Here is a 19078-nt window from a genome sequence, read left to right on the forward strand (position 1 = left end):
CTTAGAGTGTGAACAGACCGCTGAAAACCAGCATTGTGTTACTTGGACATTCATAAGTGGTGTAATGAAAGCCTACCTGGAGTGCAGATTCAGATGAATTCCAGATTGGCAGTGAATGAATGGAACATTCTGTACTGGCGATTCCAATGATTTCTGAAGTCTGATATTGTGGAAAAGAAAATGAAAGGCTGACCAGGTTTGAGTGGATAGACAATTGAACAGCACACTGCGAGTGTGAAAAGGCGGCTGAAAACCAGCATTGGATTACTTGGTCATTCACCAGTGCTGTAATGAAAACCTGCCTGGAGCGGAGAGTCAGATGAATTGCAGAATCGCAGTGAATGAATGGAACAGTCTGTAGTGGAGAGCCCAATGATTTCTGAAGGCTGGTTTGTGTGGAGAGGAAAATGAAGAGCTGACCAATATTGAGTGGATAGCCCATTGAACAGCACTTCTGCGAGTTGAACATGCCTCTGAAAACCAGTATTGAGTTACTTGGACATTCACCAGTGGCGTAACGAAAACCTGCCAGGAGTGGAGGTTCAGAGGAATTCCAGATTCGCAGTGAATGAATGGAACATTCTCTAGTGGTGATTCCAATGATTTCTGAAGGCTGGGTTTTGTGGACACGAAAATGTAGAGCTGAACAGGGTGGAGTGGATAGCCAAATGAACAGCACGTCTCTTAGTATGAACAGGCCACTGAAAACCAGCATTGGCTTACTTGGACATTCACAAGTGGTGTAACGATAACCCGCCGGGAGTTGAGAGTCAGATGAATTTAAGATTCGCAGTGAATGAACGGAACATTCTGTGGAGGAGATACCAATTATTTCTGAAGGTTGGGTTATGAGGACAGGAAAATGTAGAGCTGAATAGGGTTGGGTGGATAGCAAATTGAACAGCACGGCTGAGTGTGTTAGCAGGCGGCTTAAAACCAGCATTGTCTTCCTTGGACATTTACCAGTGGTGTCACGAAAACCTTCCAGGAGTGGAGACTCTGATGAATTCCAGATTCGCGTGATTGAATGGAACATTCTGTAGTGGTGATTGCCAACATTTAGGAATCTGGATAGTCTGGACAGGATATTGAAGAGCTGACCGATATTGAGTGGATAGCCAATGAACAGCACGGTTTCGAGTGTGAACAGACCACTAAGAAGCAGCATTGCATTACTTGGACATTCATCAGTGGTGTAACGAAAGCCTTCCTGGAATGCAGATTCAGAGTATTTCCAGATTCACAGTGAATGAATGGAAATTTCTGTAGTAGAGATTCCAATGATTTCTGAACGCTGGGTTGTGTGGACAGGAAAATGAAGAGCTGACTAGGTTTGACTGGATTGCCAATTGAACAGCAAGGCTGTGAGTGTGAACAGCCGCTGAAAACCAGCATTGGATTACCTGGTCATTCACCAGAGTTGTTAGGAAAATCTGCCTGGTGTGGAGAGTCAGAGGAATTCCAGATTCGCAGGGAACGAATGGAACATTCTGAAGTGGAGATAAGAATGATTTCTGAAGGCTCGGTGTGTGGAAGGAAAATCAAGAGCTAACCAGCGTTCACTGGATAGCCAATTGAACAGCACGGCTGCGAGTGTTAACACGCAGCTGAAACCAGCCTTGGGTTGCTTGGACATTCACCAGTGGTGAAACGAAAACCTGCTGGGAGTGGAGAACAAGATGAATTCAAGATTCGCCTGAATGAATGAAACATTCTGTAGTGTAGATTGCAATGGTTTCTGAGGTTTGTATTGTCTGAACTGGAAAAAGAAGAACTCACCAGTGTTGAGTCGCTAGACCGTGAACAGCACGGGTTCGAGTGTGAATAGACCGCTGAAAACCATCATTGCGTTACTTGAACATTCAGCAGTGGTGCAATGAAAACCTGCCGGGAGTGGAGATTCAGATGAATTCCAGATTCGCAGTGAATGAATGGAACATTCTCTAGTGGTGATTCCAATGATTTCTGAAGGCTGGGTTTTGTGGACACGAAAATGTAGAGCTGAACAGGGTGGAATGGATAGCCAAATGAACAGCACGTCTCGTAGTAAGAACAGGCCACTGAAAACCAGCTTTGGCTTAATTGGACATTCACAAGTGGTGTAACGAAAACCTGACAGGAGTTGAGAATTAGATGAATTTCAGATTTGCCGTCAATGAATGGAACATTCTGTGGAGGAGATACCAATTGTTTCTGAAGTTTGGGTTATGTGGACAGGAAAATGGAGCTGAAGAGGGTTGAGTGGATAGCAAATTGAACAGCACGGCTGAGAGTATGAGCAGGCCACTTAAAACCAGCATTGGCTTACTTGGATATTTACCAGTGGTGTCACGAAAGCCTGCCGGGAGTGGAGATTCAGATGAATTCCAGATTCGCTGTGAATGAATGGAACATTCTGTAGTGGAGATAACAATGATTTCTCCAGTCTCTGTGGTGTGGACAGGAAAATGTAGAGCTGGCCAGGGTTGAGTGGATAGCCAATTGAACAGCACCACTGCGCTTGTGAAGAAAACACTTAAAACATTGGGTTACTTGGACATTCAACAGTGGTGTAACGAAAACCTGCCGGGAGTGGAGTTTCAGAGGAATTCCAGATTCGCAGTGAATGAATGGAACATTCTCTAGTGGAGATTCCAACGATTTCTGAAGGCTGGGTCGTGTGGAAGGAAAATCAAGAACTAATCAGGATTTAGTGGAAAGCCAATTGTATAGCATGGCTGCGAGTGTGAACATGCAGCTGAAAACCAGCATTGGGTTACTTGGACATTCATCAGTGGTGTAAGGAAAACCTGCATGGAGTGGAGAGTCAGTTGAATTCCACATTCGCAGTGAATGAATGGAACATTCTGTAGAGGAGATTCCAATGATTTCTGAAGCCTGTGTTGTGTGGACAGGAAAATGAAGAGCTGACCAGGCTTGAATCGATAGCCAAGTAAACAGCAGGGCTGCGAATATGAACAGGCCGCTGAAAACCAGCATTGGGTTACTTGGACATTCAACAGTGGTGTAATGAAAACCTGCGTGGAGTTGAGAGTCAGATGAATTCCAGATTCGCAGTGAATGAATGGAACATTCTGTAGTGGAGATAACAAAGATTTCTGAAGGCTGGTAGTGTGGTGGGACAATGAAGAGCTGAACAGGGTGGAGTGAATTGTCAATTAAACAGCACGGCTGCGAGTATGAACAGGCCTCTGAAAACCAGCATTGGCTTACTTGGACATTCACAAGTGGTGTAATGTTAACCAGGCGGGAGTGGAGAATCAGATAAACTCCAGACTCGCAGTGAATGAATGGAACATTCTGTAGTGGAGATTGCAATGATTTCTGAAATCTGGATTGTGGGGACACGAAAATGAAGAGCTGACCAGTGTTGAGTGGATAGCCTGTAAAAAGCCTCGGCTTCGAATGTGAACAGACCACTGAAAACCAGTATTGCATTACTTCGACTTTCAGCAGTGGTGTAACGAAAGCCTGCGTGGAGTGCAGATTCAGATGAATTCCAGATTCCCAGTGAATGAATGGAACATCCTGTAGTGGAGATTACAATGATTTCTGAAGGCTGGGTTGTGTGCACAGGAAAATGAGGAGCAAAACAGGTTGAGTGGATAGCCAATTGAACAGCACGACTGCGAACATGAACAGGCCTCTGAAAACCAGCATTGTTTTACTTGGACATTCACAAGTGGTGTAAGATAAATCTGCAGGTAGTGGAGATTCAGTTGAATTCCAGATTCGCAGTGAATGAATGGAACATTCTGTACTGGAGATTGCAATGATTTCTCAAGTCTGGATTGTTTGGACATGAAAATGAAGAGCTGACCACAGTTGTGTGGATACCCAGTAAAAAGCAGGGCTTAGAGTGTGAACAGACCGCTGAAAACCAGCATTGTGTTACTTGGACATTCATAAGTGGTGTAATGAAAGCCTACCTGGAGTGCAGATTCAGATGAATTCCAGATTGGCAGTGAATGAATGGAACATTCTGTACTGGCGATTCCAATGATTTCTGAAGTCTGATATTGTGGAAAAGAAAATGAAAGGCTGACCAGGTTTGAGTGGATAGACAATTGAACAGCACACTGCGAGTGTGAAAAGGCGGCTGAAAACCAGCATTGGATTACTTGGTCATTCACCAGTGCTGTAATGAAAACCTGCCTGGAGCGGAGAGTCAGATGAATTGCAGAATCGCAGTGAATGAATGGAACAGTCTGTAGTGGAGAGCCCAATGATTTCTGAAGGCTGGTTTGTGTGGAGAGGAAAATGAAGAGCTGACCAATATTGAGTGGATAGCCCATTGAACAGCACTTCTGCGAGTTGAACATGCCTCTGAAAACCAGTATTGAGTTACTTGGACATTCACCAGTGGCGTAACGAAAACCTGCCAGGAGTGGAGGTTCAGAGGAATTCCAGATTCGCAGTGAATGAATGGAACATTCTCTAGTGGTGATTCCAATGATTTCTGAAGGCTGGGTTTTGTGGACACGAGAATGTAGAGCTGAACAGGGTGGAGTGGATAGCCAAATGAACAGCACGTCTCTTAGTATGAACAGGCCACTGAAAACCAGCATTGGCTTACTTGGACATTCACAAGTGGTGTAACGATAACCCGCCGGGAGTTGAGAGTCAGATGAATTTAAGATTCGCAGTGAATGAACGGAACATTCTGTGGAGGAGATACCAATTATTTCTGAAGGTTGGGTTATGAGGACAGGAAAATGTAGAGCTGAATAGGGTTGGGTGGATAGCAAATTGAACAGCACGGCTGAGTGTGTTAGCAGGCGGCTTAAAACCAGCATTGTCTTCCTTGGACATTTACCAGTGGTGTCACGAAAACCTTCCAGGAGTGGAGACTCTGATGAATTCCAGATTCGCGTGATTGAATGGAACATTCTGTAGTGGTGATTGCCAACATTTAGGAATCTGGATAGTCTGGACAGGATATTGAAGAGCTGACCGATATTGAGTGGATAGCCAATGAACAGCACGGTTTCGAGTGTGAACAGACCACTAAGAAGCAGCATTGCATTACTTGGACATTCATCAGTGGTGTAACGAAAGCCTTCCTGGAATGCAGATTCAGAGTATTTCCAGATTCACAGTGAATGAATGGAAATTTCTGTAGTAGAGATTCCAATGATTTCTGAACGCTGGGTTGTGTGGACAGGAAAATGAAGAGCTGACTAGGTTTGACTGGATTGCCAATTGAACAGCAAGGCTGTGAGTGTGAACAGCCGCTGAAAACCAGCATTGGATTACCTGGTCATTCACCAGAGTTGTTAGGAAAATCTGCCTGGTGTGGAGAGTCAGAGGAATTCCAGATTCGCAGGGAACGAATGGAACATTCTGAAGTGGAGATAAGAATGATTTCTGAAGGCTCGGTGTGTGGAAGGAAAATCAAGAGCTAACCAGCGTTCACTGGATAGCCAATTGAACAGCACGGCTGCGAGTGTTAACACGCAGCTGAAACCAGCCTTGGGTTGCTTGGACATTCACCAGTGGTGAAACGAAAACCTGCTGGGAGTGGAGAACAAGATGAATTCAAGATTCGCCTGAATGAATGAAACATTCTGTAGTGTAGATTGCAATGGTTTCTGAGGTTTGTATTGTCTGAACTGGAAAAAGAAGAACTCACCAGTGTTGAGTCGCTAGACCGTGAACAGCACGGGTTCGAGTGTGAATAGACCGCTGAAAACCATCATTGCGTTACTTGAACATTCAGCAGTGGTGCAATGAAAACCTGCCGGGAGTGGAGATTCAGATGAATTCCAGATTCGCAGTGAATGAATGGAACATTCTCTAGTGGTGATTCCAATGATTTCTGAAGGCTGGGTTTTGTGGACACGAAAATGTAGAGCTGAACAGGGTGGAATGGATAGCCAAATGAACAGCACGTCTCGTAGTAAGAACAGGCCACTGAAAACCAGCTTTGGCTTAATTGGACATTCACAAGTGGTGTAACGAAAACCTGACGGGAGTTGAGAATTAGATGAATTTCAGATTTGCCGTCAATGAATGGAACATTCTGTGGAGGAGATACCAATTGTTTCTGAAGTTTGGGTTATGTGGACAGGAAAATGGAGCTGAAGAGGGTTGAGTGGATAGCAAATTGAACAGCACGGCTGAGAGTATGAGCAGGCCACTTAAAACCAGCATTGGCTTACTTGGATATTTACCAGTGGTGTCACGAAAGCCTGCCGGGAGTGGAGATTCAGATGAATTCCAGATTCGCTGTGAATGAATGGAACATTCTGTAGTGGAGATAACAATGATTTCTCCAGTCTCTGTGGTGTGGACAGGAAAATGTAGAGCTGGCCAGGGTTGAGTGGATAGCCAATTGAACAGCACCACTGCGCTTGTGAAGAAAACACTTAAAACATTGGGTTACTTGGACATTCAACAGTGGTGTAACGAAAACCTGCCGGGAGTGGAGGTTCAGAGGAATTCCAGATTCGCAGTGAATGAATGGAACATTCTCTAGTGGAGATTCCAACGATTTCTGAAGGCTGGGTCGTGTGGAAGGAAAATCAAGAACTAATCAGGATTTAGTGGAAAGCCAATTGTATAGCATGGCTGCGAGTGTGAACATGCAGCTGAAAACCAGCATTGGGTTACTTGGACATTCATCAGTGGTGTAAGGAAAACCTGCATGGAGTGGAGAGTCAGTTGAATTCCACATTCGCAGTGAATGAATGGAACATTCTGTAGAGGAGATTCCAATGATTTCTGAAGCCTGTGTTGTGTGGACAGGAAAATGAAGAGCTGACCAGGCTTGAATCGATAGCCAAGTAAACAGCAGGGCTGCGAATGTGAACAGGCCGCTGAAAACCAGCATTGGGTTACTTGGACATTCAACAGTGGTGTAATGAAAACCTGCGTGGAGTTGAGAGTCAGATGAATTCCAGATTCGCAGTGAATGAATGGAACATTCTGTAGTGGAGATAACAAAGATTTCTGAAGGCTGGTAGTGTGGTGGGACAATGAAGAGCTGAACAGGGTGGAGTGAATTGTCAATTAAACAGCACGGCTGCGAGTATGAACAGGCCTCTGAAAACCAGCATTGGCTTACTTGGACATTCACAAGTGGTGTACTGTTAACCAGGCGGGAGTGGAGAATCAGATAAACTCCAGACTCGCAGTGAAAGAATGGAACATTCTGTAGTGGAGATTGCAATGATTTCTGAAATCTGGATTGTGGGGACACGAAAATGAAGAGCTGACCAGTGTTGAGTGGATAGCCTGTAAAAAGCCTCGGCTTCGAATGTGAACAGACCACTGAAAACCAGTATTGCATTACTTCGACTTTCAGCAGTGGTGTAACGAAAGCCTGCGTGGAGTGCAGATTCAGATGAATTCCAGATTCCCAGTGAATGAATGGAACATCCTGTAGTGGAGATTACAATGATTTCTGAAGGCTGGGTTGTGTGCACAGGAAAATGAGGAGCAAAACAGGTTGAGTGGATAGCCAATTGAACAGCACGACTGCGAACATGAACAGGCCTCTGAAAACCAGCATTGTTTTACTTGGACATTCACAAGTGGTGTAAGATAAATCTGCAGGTAGTGGAGATTCAGTTGAATTCCAGATTCGCAGTGAATGAATGGAACATTCTGTACTGGAGATTGCAATGATTTCTCAAGTCTGGATTGTTTGGACATGAAAATGAAGAGCTGACCACAGTTGTGTGGATACCCAGTAAAAAGCAGGGCTTAGAGTGTGAACAGACCGCTGAAAACCAGCATTGTGTTACTTGGACATTCATAAGTGGTGTAATGAAAGCCTACCTGGAGTGCAGATTCAGATGAATTCCAGATTGGCAGTGAATGAATGGAACATTCTGTACTGGCGATTCCAATGATTTCTGAAGTCTGATATTGTGGAAAAGAAAATGAAAGGCTGACCAGGTTTGAGTGGATAGACAATTGAACAGCACACTGCGAGTGTGAAAAGGCGGCTGAAAACCAGCATTGGATTACTTGGTCATTCACCAGTGCTGTAATGAAAACCTGCCTGGAGCGGAGAGTCAGATGAATTGCAGAATCGCAGTGAATGAATGGAACAGTCTGTAGTGGAGAGCCCAATGATTTCTGAAGGCTGGTTTGTGTGGAGAGGAAAATGAAGAGCTGACCAATATTGAGTGGATAGCCCATTGAACAGCACTTCTGCGAGTTGAACATGCCTCTGAAAACCAGTATTGAGTTACTTGGACATTCACCAGTGGCGTAACGAAAACCTGCCAGGAGTGGAGGTTCAGAGGAATTCCAGATTCGCAGTGAATGAATGGAACATTCTCTAGTGGTGATTCCAATGATTTCTGAAGGCTGGGTTTTGTGGACACGAGAATGTAGAGCTGAACAGGGTGGAGTGGATAGCCAAATGAACAGCACGTCTCTTAGTATGAACAGGCCACTGAAAACCAGCATTGGCTTACTTGGACATTCACAAGTGGTGTAACGATAACCCGCCGGGAGTTGAGAGTCAGATGAATTTAAGATTCGCAGTGAATGAACGGAACATTCTGTGGAGGAGATACCAATTATTTCTGAAGGTTGGGTTATGAGGACAGGAAAATGTAGGGCTGAATAGGGTTGGGTGGATAGCAAATTGAACAGCACGGCTGAGTGTGTTAGCAGGCGGCTTAAAACCAGCATTGTCTTCCTTGGACATTTACCAGTGGTGTCACGAAAACCTTCCAGGAGTGGAGACTCTGATGAATTCCAGATTCGCGTGATTGAATGGAACATTCTGTAGTGGTGATTGCCAACATTTAGGAATCTGGATAGTCTGGACAGGATATTGAAGAGCTGACCGATATTGAGTGGATAGCCAATGAACAGCACGGTTTCGAGTGTGAACAGACCACTAAGAAGCAGCATTGCATTACTTGGACATTCATCAGTGGTGTAACGAAAGCCTTCCTGGAATGCAGATTCAGAGTATTTCCAGATTCACAGTGAATGAATGGAAATTTCTGTAGTAGAGATTCCAATGATTTCTGAACGCTGGGTTGTGTGGACAGGAAAATGAAGAGCTGACTAGGTTTGACTGGATTGCCAATTGAACAGCAAGGCTGTGAGTGTGAACAGCCGCTGAAAACCAGCATTGGATTACCTGGTCATTCACCAGTGTTGTTAGGAAAATCTGCCTGGTGTGGAGAGTCAGAGGAATTCCAGATTCGCAGGGAACGAATGGAACATTCTGAAGTGGAGATAAGAATGATTTCTGAAGGCTCGGTGTGTGGAAGGAAAATCAAGAGCTAACCAGCGTTCACTGGATAGCCAATTGAACAGCACGGCTGCGAGTGTTAACACGCAGCTGAAACCAGCCTTGGGTTGCTTGGACATTCACCAGTGGTGAAACGAAAACCTGCTGGGAGTGGAGAACAAGATGAATTCAAGATTCGCCTGAATGAATGAAACATTCTGTAGTGTAGATTGCAATGGTTTCTGAGGTTTGTATTGTCTGAACTGGAAAAAGAAGAACTCACCAGTGTTGAGTCGCTAGACCGTGAACAGCACGGGTTCGAGTGTGAATAGACCGCTGAAAACCATCATTGCGTTACTTGAACATTCAGCAGTGGTGCAATGAAAACCTGCCGGGAGTGGAGATTCAGATGAATTCCAGATTCGCAGTGAATGAATGGAACATTCTCTAGTGGTGATTCCAATGATTTCTGAAGGCTGGGTTTTGTGGACACGAAAATGTAGAGCTGAACAGGGTGGAATGGATAGCCAAATGAACAGCACGTCTCGTAGTAAGAACAGGCCACTGAAAACCAGCTTTGGCTTAATTGGACATTCACAAGTGGTGTAACGAAAACCTGACGGGAGTTGAGAATTAGATGAATTTCAGATTTGCCGTCAATGAATGGAACATTCTGTGGAGGAGATACCAATTGTTTCTGAAGTTTGGGTTATGTGGACAGGAAAATGGAGCTGAAGAGGGTTGAGTGGATAGCAAATTGAACAGCACGGCTGAGAGTATGAGCAGGCCACTTAAAACCAGCATTGGCTTACTTGGATATTTACCAGTGGTGTCACGAAAACCTGCCGGGAGTGGAGATTCAGATGAATTCCAGATTCGCTGTGAATGAATGGAACATTCTGTAGTGGAGATAACAATGATTTCTCCAGTCTCTGTGGTGTGGACAGGAAAATGTAGAGCTGGCCAGGGTTGAGTGGATAGCCAATTGAACAGCACCACTGCGCTTGTGAAGAAAACACTTAAAACATTGGGTTACTTGGACATTCAACAGTGGTGTAACGAAAACCTGCCGGGAGTGGAGGTTCAGAGGAATTCCAGATTCGCAGTGAATGAATGGAACATTCTCTAGTGGAGATTCCAACGATTTCTGAAGGCTGGGCCGTGTGGAAGGAAAATCAAGAACTAATCAGGATTTAGTGGAAAGCCAATTGTATAGCATGGCTGCGAGTGTGAACATGCAGCTGAAAACCAGCATTGGGTTACTTGGACATTCATCAGTGGTGTAAGGAAAACCTGCATGGAGTGGAGAGTCAGTTGAATTCCACATTCGCAGTGAATGAATGGAACATTCTGTAGAGGAGATTCCAATGATTTCTGAAGCCTGTGTTGTGTGGACAGGAAAATGAAGAGCTGACCAGGCTTGAATCGATAGCCAAGTAAACAGCAGGGCTGCGAATATGAACAGGCCGCTGAAAACCAGCATTGGGTTACTTGGACATTCAACAGTGGTGTAATGAAAACCTGCGTGGAGTTGAGAGTCAGATGAATTCCAGATTCGCAGTGAATGAATGGAACATTCTGTAGTGGAGATAACAAAGATTTCTGAAGGCTGGTAGTGTGGTGGGACAATGAAGAGCTGAACAGGGTGGAGTGAATTGTCAATTAAACAGCACGGCTGCGAGTATGAACAGGCCTCTGAAAACCAGCATTGGCTTACTTGGACATTCACAAGTGGTGTAATGTTAACCAGGCGGGAGTGGAGAATCAGATAAACTCCAGACTCGCAGTGAATGAATGGAACATTCTGTAGTGGAGATTGCAATGATTTCTGAAATCTGGATTGTGGGGACACGAAAATGAAGAGCTGACCAGTGTTGAGTGGATAGCCTGTAAAAAGCCTCGGCTTCGAATGTGAACAGACCACTGAAAACCAGTATTGCATTACTTCGACTTTCAGCAGTGGTGTAACGAAAGCCTGCGTGGAGTGCAGATTCAGATGAATTCCAGATTCCCAGTGAATGAATGGAACATCCTGTAGTGGAGATTACAATGATTTCTGAAGGCTGGGTTGTGTGCACAGGAAAATGAGGAGCAAAACAGGTTGAGTGGATAGCCAATTGAACAGCACGACTGCGAACATGAACAGGCCTCTGAAAACCAGCATTGTTTTACTTGGACATTCACAAGTGGTGTAAGATAAATCTGCAGGTAGTGGAGATTCAGTTGAATTCCAGATTCGCAGTGAATGAATGGAACATTCTGTACTGGAGATTGCAATGATTTCTCAAGTCTGGATTGTTTGGACATGAAAATGAAGAGCTGACCACAGTTGTGTGGATACCCAGTAAAAAGCAGGGCTTAGAGTGTGAACAGACCGCTGAAAACCAGCATTGTGTTACTTGGACATTCATAAGTGGTGTAATGAAAGCCTACCTGGAGTGCAGATTCAGATGAATTCCAGATTGGCAGTGAATGAATGGAACATTCTGTACTGGCGATTCCAATGATTTCTGAAGTCTGATATTGTGGAAAAGAAAATGAAAGGCTGACCAGGTTTGAGTGGATAGACAATTGAACAGCACACTGCGAGTGTGAAAAGGCGGCTGAAAACCAGCATTGGATTACTTGGTCATTCACCAGTGCTGTAATGAAAACCTGCCTGGAGCGGAGAGTCAGATGAATTGCAGAATCGCAGTGAATGAATGGAACAGTCTGTAGTGGAGAGCCCAATGATTTCTGAAGGCTGGTTTGTGTGGAGAGGAAAATGAAGAGCTGACCAATATTGAGTGGATAGCCCATTGAACAGCACTTCTGCGAGTTGAACATGCCTCTGAAAACCAGTATTGAGTTACTTGGACATTCACCAGTGGCGTAACGAAAACCTGCCAGGAGTGGAGGTTCAGAGGAATTCCAGATTCGCAGTGAATGAATGGAACATTCTCTAGTGGTGATTCCAATGATTTCTGAAGGCTGGGTTTTGTGGACACGAAAATGTAGAGCTGAACAGGGTGGAGTGGATAGCCAAATGAACAGCACGTCTCTTAGTATGAACAGGCCACTGAAAACCAGCATTGGCTTACTTGGACATTCACAAGTGGTGTAACGATAACCCGCCGGGAGTTGAGAGTCAGATGAATTTAAGATTCGCAGTGAATGAACGGAACATTCTGTGGAGGAGATACCAATTATTTCTGAAGGTTGGGTTATGAGGACAGGAAAATGTAGAGCTGAATAGGGTTGGGTGGATAGCAAATTGAACAGCACGGCTGAGTGTGTTAGCAGGCGGCTTAAAACCAGCATTGTCTTCCTTGGACATTTACCAGTGGTGTCACGAAAACCTTCCAGGAGTGGAGACTCTGATGAATTCCAGATTCGCGTGATTGAATGGAACATTCTGTAGTGGTGATTGCCAACATTTAGGAATCTGGATAGTCTGGACAGGATATTGAAGAGCTGACCGATATTGAGTGGATAGCCAATGAACAGCACGGTTTCGAGTGTGAACAGACCACTAAGAAGCAGCATTGCATTACTTGGACATTCATCAGTGGTGTAACGAAAGCCTTCCTGGAATGCAGATTCAGAGTATTTCCAGATTCACAGTGAATGAATGGAAATTTCTGTAGTAGAGATTCCAATGATTTCTGAACGCTGGGTTGTGTGGACAGGAAAATGAAGAGCTGACTAGGTTTGACTGGATTGCCAATTGAACAGCAAGGCTGTGAGTGTGAACAGCCGCTGAAAACCAGCATTGGATTACCTGGTCATTCACCAGTGTTGTTAGGAAAATCTGCCTGGTGTGGAGAGTCAGAGGAATTCCAGATTCGCAGGGAACGAATGGAACATTCTGAAGTGGAGATAAGAATGATTTCTGAAGGCTCGGTGTGTGGAAGGAAAATCAAGAGCTAACCAGCGTTCACTGGATAGCCAATTGAACAGCACGGCTGCGAGTGTTAACACGCAGCTGAAACCAGCCTTGGGTTGCTTGGACATTCACCAGTGGTGAAACGAAAACCTGCTGGGAGTGGAGAACAAGATGAATTCAAGATTCGCCTGAATGAATGAAACATTCTGTAGTGTAGATTGCAATGGTTTCTGAGGTTTGTATTGTCTGAACTGGAAAAAGAAGAACTCACCAGTGTTGAGTCGCTAGACCGTGAACAGCACGGGTTCGAGTGTGAATAGACCGCTGAAAACCATCATTGCGTTACTTGAACATTCAGCAGTGGTGCAATGAAAACCTGCCGGGAGTGGAGATTCAGATGAATTCCAGATTCGCAGTGAATGAATGGAACATTCTCTAGTGGTGATTCCAATGATTTCTGAAGGCTGGGTTTTGTGGACACGAAAATGTAGAGCTGAACAGGGTGGAATGGATAGCCAAATGAACAGCACGTCTCGTAGTAAGAACAGGCCACTGAAAACCAGCTTTGGCTTAATTGGACATTCACAAGTGGTGTAACGAAAACCTGACGGGAGTTGAGAATTAGATGAATTTCAGATTTGCCGTCAATGAATGGAACATTCTGTGGAGGAGATACCAATTGTTTCTGAAGTTTGGGTTATGTGGACAGGAAAATGGAGCTGAAGAGGGTTGAGTGGATAGCAAATTGAACAGCACGGCTGAGAGTATGAGCAGGCCACTTAAAACCAGCATTGGCTTACTTGGATATTTACCAGTGGTGTCACGAAAACCTGCCGGGAGTGGAGATTCAGATGAATTCCAGATTCGCTGTGAATGAATGGAACATTCTGTAGTGGAGATAACAATGATTTCTCCAGTCTCTGTGGTGTGGACAGGAAAATGTAGAGCTGGCCAGGGTTGAGTGGATAGCCAATTGAACAGCACCACTGCGCTTGTGAAGAAAACACTTAAAACATTGGGTTACTTGGACATTCAACAGTGGTGTAACGAAAACCTGCCGGGAGTGGAGGTTCAGAGGAATTCCAGATTCGCAGTGAATGAATGGAACATTCTCTAGTGGAGATTCCAACGATTTCTGAAGGCTGGGCCGTGTGGAAGGAAAATCAAGAACTAATCAGGATTTAGTGGAAAGCCAATTGTATAGCATGGCTGCGAGTGTGAACATGCAGCTGAAAACCAGCATTGGGTTACTTGGACATTCATCAGTGGTGTAAGGAAAACCTGCATGGAGTGGAGAGTCAGTTGAATTCCACATTCGCAGTGAATGAATGGAACATTCTGTAGAGGAGATTCCAATGATTTCTGAAGCCTGTGTTGTGTGGACAGGAAAATGAAGAGCTGACCAGGCTTGAATCGATAGCCAAGTAAACAGCAGGGCTGCGAATATGAACAGGCCGCTGAAAACCAGCATTGGGTTACTTGGACGTTCAACAGTGGTGTAATGAAAACCTGCGTGGAGTTGAGAGTCAGATGAATTCCAGATTCGCAGTGAATGAATGGAACATTCTGTAGTGGAGATAACAAAGTTTTCTGAAGGCTGGTAGTGTGGTGGGACAATGAAGAGCTGAACAGGGTGGAGTGAATTGTCAATTAAACAGCACGGCTGCGAGTATGAACAGGCCTCTGAAAACCAGCATTGGCTTACTTGGACATTCACAAGTGGTGTAATGTTAACCAGGCGGGAGTGGAGAATCAGATAAACTCCAGACTCGCAGTGAATGAATGGAACATTCTGTAGTGGAGATTGCAATGTTTTCTGAAATCTGGATTGTGGGGACACGAAAATGAAGAGCTGACCAGTGTTGAGTGGATAGCCTGTAAAAAGCCTCGGCTTCGAATGTGAACAGACCACTGAAAACCAGTATTGCATTACTTCGACTTTCAGCAGTGGTGTAACGAAAGCCTGCGTGGAGTGCAGATTCAGATGAATTCCAGATTCCCAGTGAATGAATGGAACATCCTGTAGTGGAGATTACAATGATTTCTGAAGGCTGGGTTGTGTGCACAGGAAAATGAGGAGCAAAACAGGTTGAGTGGATAGCCAATTGAACAGCACGACTGCGAACATGAACAGGCCTCTGAAAACCAGCATTGTTTTACTTGGACATTCACAAGTGGTGTAAGATAAATCTGCAGGTAGTGGAGATTCATTTGAATTCCAGATTCGCAGTGAATGAATGGAACATTCTGTACTGGAGATTGCAATGATTTCTCAAGTCTGGATTGTTTGGACATGAAAATGAAGAGCTGACCACAGTTGTGTGGATACCCAGTAAAAAGCAGGGCTTAGAGTGTGAACAGACCGCTGAAAACCAGCATTGTGTTACTTGGACATTCATAAGTGGTGTAATGAAAGCCTACCTGGAGTGCAGATTCAGATGAATTCCAGATTGGCAGTGAATGAATGGAACATTCTGTACTGGCGATTCCAATGATTTCTGAAGTCTGATATTGTGGAAAAGAAAATGAAAGGCTGACCAGGTTTGAGTGGATAGACAATTGAACAGCACACTGCGAGTGTGAAAAGGCGGCTGAAAACCAGCATTGGATTACTTGGTCATTCACCAGTGCTGTAATGAAAACCTGCCTGGAGCGGAGAGTCAGATGAATTGCAGAATCGCAGTGAATGAATGGAACAGTCTGTAGTGGAGAGCCCAATGATTTCTGAAGGCTGGTTTGTGTGGAGAGGAAAATGAAGAGCTGACCAATATTGAGTGGATAGCCCATTGAACAGCACTTCTGCGAGTTGAACATGCCTCTGAAAACCAGTATTGAGTTACTTGGACATTCAGCAGTGGCGTAACGAAAACCTGCCAGGAGTGGAGGTTCAGAGGAATTCCAGATTCGCAGTGAATGAATGGAACATTCTCTAGTGGTGATTCCAATGATTTCTGAAGGCTGGGTTTTGTGGACACGAAAATGTAGAGCTGAACAGGGTGGAGTGGATAGCCAAATGAACAGCACGTCTCTTAGTATGAACAGGCCACTGAAAACCAGCATTGGCTTACTTGGACATTCACAAGTGGTGTAACGATAACCCGCCGGGAGTTGAGAGTCAGATGAATTTAAGATTCGCAGTGAATGAACGGAACATTCTGTGGAGGAGATACCAATTATTTCTGAAGGTTGGGTTATGAGGACAGGAAAATGTAGAGCTGAATAGGGTTGGGTGGATAGCAAATTGAACAGCACGGCTGAGTGTGTTAGCAGGCGGCTTAAAACCAGCATTGTCTTCCTTGGACATTTACCAGTGGTGTCACGAAAACCTTCCAGGAGTGGAGACTCTGATGAATTCCAGATTCGCGTGATTGAATGGAACATTCTGTAGTGGTGATTGCCAACATTTAGGAATCTGGATAGTCTGGACAGGATATTGAAGAGCTGACCGATATTGAGTGGATAGCCAATGAACAGCACGGTTTCGAGTGTGAACAGACCACTAAGAAGCAGCATTGCATTACTTGGACATTCATCAGTGGTGTAACGAAAGCCTTCCTGGAATGCAGATTCAGAGTATTTCCAGATTCACAGTGAATGAATGGAAATTTCTGTAGTAGAGATTCCAATGATTTCTGAACGCTGGGTTGTGTGGACAGGAAAATGAAGAGCTGACTAGGTTTGACTGGATTGCCAATTGAACAGCAAGGCTGTGAGTGTGAACAGCCGCTGAAAACCAGCATTGGATTACCTGGTCATTCACCAGTGTTGTTAGGAAAATCTGCCTGGTGTGGAGAGTCAGAGGAATTCCAGATTCGCAGGGAACGAATGGAACATTCTGAAGTGGAGATAAGAATGATTTCTGAAGGCTCGGTGTGTGGAAGGAAAATCAAGAGCTAACCAGCGTTCACTGGATAGCCAATTGAACAGCACGGCTGCGAGTGTTAACACGCAGCTGAAACCAGCCTTGGGTTGCTTGGACATTCACCAGTGGTGAAACGAAAACCTGCTGGGAGTGGAGAACAAGATGAATTCAAGATTCGCCTGAATGAATGAAACATTCTGTAGTGTAGATTGCAATGGTTTCTGAGGTTTGTATTGTCTGAACTGGAAAAAGAAGAACTCACCAGTGTTGAGTCGCTAGACCGTGAACAGCACGGGTTCGAGTGTGAATAGACCGCTGAAAACCATCATTGCGTTACTTGAACATTCAGCAGTGGTGCAATGAAAACCTGCCGGGAGTGGAGATTCAGATGAATTCCAGATTCGCAGTGAATGAATGGAACATTCTCTAGTGGTGATTCCAATGATTTCTGAAGGCTGGGTTTTGTGGACACGAAAATGTAGAGCTGAACAGGGTGGAATGGATAGCCAAATGAACAGCACGTCTCGTAGTAAGAACAGGCCACTGAAAACCAGCTTTGGCTTAATTGGACATTCACAAGTGGTGCAACGAAAACCTGACGGGAGTTGAGAATTAGATGAATTTCAGATTTGCCGTCAATGAATGGAACATTCTGTGGAGGAGATACCAATTGTTTCTGAAGTTTGGGTTATGTGGACAGGAAAATGGAGCTGAAGAGGGTTGAGTGGATAGCAAATTGAACAGCACGGCTGAGAGTATGAGCAGGCCACTTAAAACCAGCATTGGCTTACTTGGATATTTACCAGTGGTGTCACGAAAACCTGCCGGGAGTGGAGATTCAGATGAATTCCAGATTCGCTGTGAATGAATGGAACATTCTGTAGTGGAGATAACAATGATTTCTCCAGTCTCTGTGGTGTGGACAGGAAAATGTAGAGCTGGCCAGGGTTGAGTGGATAGCCAATTGAACAGCACCACTGCGCTTGTGAAGAAAACACTTAAAACATTGGGTTACTTGGACATTCAACAGTGGTGTAACGAAAACCTGCCGGGAGTGGAGGTTCAGAGGAATTCCAGATTCGCAGTGAATGAATGGAACATTCTCTAGTGGAGATTCCAACGATTTCTGAAGGCTGGGCCGTGTGGAAGGAAAATCAAGAACTAATCAGGATTTAGTGGAAAGCCAATTGTATAGCATGGCTGCGAGTGTGAACATGCAGCTGAAAACCAGCATTGGGTTACTTGGACATTCATCAGTGGTGTAAGGAAAACCTGCATGGAGTGGAGAGTCAGTTGAATTCCACATTCGCAGTGAATGAATGGAACATTCTGTAGAGGAGATTCCAATGATTTCTGAAGCCTGTGTTGTGTGGACAGGAAAATGAAGAGCTGACCAGGCTTGAATCGATAGCCAAGTAAACAGCAGGGCTGCGAATATGAACAGGCCGCTGAAAACCAGCATTGGGTTACTTGGACATTCAACAGTGGTGTAATGAAAACCTGCGTGGAGTTGAGAGTCAGATGAATTCCAGATTCGCAGTGAATGAATGGAACATTCTGTAGTGGAGATAACAAAGATTTCTGAAGGCTGGTAGTGTGGTGGGACAATGAAGAGCTGAACAGGGTGGAGTGAATTGTCAATTAAACAGCACGGCTGCGAGTATGAACAGGCCTCTGAAAACCAGCATTGGCTTACTTGGACATTCACAAGTGGTGTAATGTTAACCAGGCGGGAGTGGAGAATCAGATAAACTCCAGACTCGCAGTGAATGAATGGAACATTCTGTAGTGGAGATTGCAATGATTTCTGAAATCTGGATTGTGGGGACACGAAAATGAAGAGCTGACCAGTGTTGAGTGGATAGCCTGTAAAAAGCCTCGGCTTCGAATGTGAACAGACCACTGAAAACCAGTATTGCATTACTTCGACTTTCAGCAGTGGTGTAACGAAAGCCTGCGTGGAGTGCAGATTCAGATGAATTCCAGATTCCCAGTGAATGAATGGAACATCCTGTAGTGGAGATTACAATGATTTCTGAAGGCTGGGTTGTGTGCACAGGAAAATGAGGAGCAAAACAGGTTGAGTGGATAGCCAATTGAACAGCACGACTGCGAACATGAACAGGCCTCTGAAAACCAGCATTGTTTT

This window comes from Sorex fumeus, unplaced genomic scaffold (genome assembly GCF_029834395.1).
Source record: "Sorex fumeus unplaced genomic scaffold, SorFum_2.1 ptg000018l, whole genome shotgun sequence".
Classification (NCBI taxonomy): domain Eukaryota; kingdom Metazoa; phylum Chordata; class Mammalia; order Eulipotyphla; family Soricidae; genus Sorex; species Sorex fumeus.